Here is a 1357-nt window from a genome sequence, read left to right as displayed (position 1 = left end):
CGAGGCACGCCACGCCACGTCATGCAACCCACCGCCCTCTAGAGCCCCTCCACTCCCTTACACGCCTTCCCACGCCCTTAAACCCTTACTACATGTTGTTTTGTGCCTCTTCATCCTTTTCTTCACGCTTCCTTTTTATTATACTCTCCTCTTAACCTCTCAAGTAACATAGATCCCACACGCCTCGACACCCGCTTACACGCCTTCCCACGCCTTCCCACGCCCCTAAACCCTTACTACATGTTGTTTTGTGCCTCTTCATCCTTTTCTTTACGCTTCCTTTTTATTATTCTCTCAACTTAACCTCTCAAGTAACATAGATCGCACACGCCCTCTTAAACCTCTCCATTTGCTTACACGCCTTCCCACGCCCTTAAACCCTAACTACATGTTGTTTTGTGCCTCATCATCCATTTCTTTACGCTTCCTTTTTATTATTCTCTCAACTTAACCTCTCAAGTAACATAGATCCCACACGCCCTCTTAAACCTCTACACCCGCTTACACGCCTTCCCACGCCTTTGAACGGTCATTATTTGTTGTTTTTTACGGCTTCCCATCGTTTCAACATAATTCTTTTACAGTTTCTCTTCCTTGTCCTATCTTTTTTTGCCTCTTTAAGTGACCTATCCTTGCCCACACACACCCTGGAAACTCTCTACTCCCTTACACGCTTTTCTAGATATTTGACATCACCATATGCCTACCTATCACTTAACTATTCTCCTTTTACGCCTCCTCTCTCTAAACGTCCTCATTATTCTCTCTTCCCAGCCCTAAGGTAACGTATCCTAGCACCTACGACCTTTGTAAGCCCTCCCACGCCCCGCCACGCCTTTCCACGCCCACTGTCATATTTTTAAGCTTTCCACGTACTCGTTTCCAAGATAGTTCGTGTTCCTCGTCCTCATTCGTCAACTCCAGACCTAAAAACTAAGATAAGTGAACCCACATCCGCCAACTCGATCTCACTGACCTCTTTCTATGCCTTCAAATGTTGGTTCTCGTCCTCGTCCTTCTCCTCCTCGTCTTTGTTTCCTCCTCCTCCTCCTCCTCCTCCTCCCCCTCGTCGTCCTCGTCCTCGCGTTGCAGACCTTCCAAGCCCCGATGAGCCGCCTAGATTTATGATGCAGCTCAAAGTCAAGTCCTCGCAATGTCCTTCCTCTTCCTTCCTCCTCCTCCCCCCATCCTCCCCCTCCTCCTCCTCCTCCTCCTCCTCCTCCTCCTCCTCCTCCTCCTCCTCCTCCTCTTCCTTCATTCTCTGCTCTTGTTTTATTGCGTGTCCTTCGTTTTAGTCTTCCTTCCTTCCTTCCTTGTGTTCCTCCTCCTTCTCATTCTTCTCTTCTTCCTCCTCCTC

Source organism: Eriocheir sinensis, chromosome 38, assembly GCF_024679095.1.
Source record: "Eriocheir sinensis breed Jianghai 21 chromosome 38, ASM2467909v1, whole genome shotgun sequence".
Lineage (NCBI taxonomy): Eukaryota > Metazoa > Arthropoda > Malacostraca > Decapoda > Varunidae > Eriocheir > Eriocheir sinensis.
The sequence above is the reverse complement of the archived record's forward strand: the minus strand, read 5'-3'. Positions refer to the sequence as shown.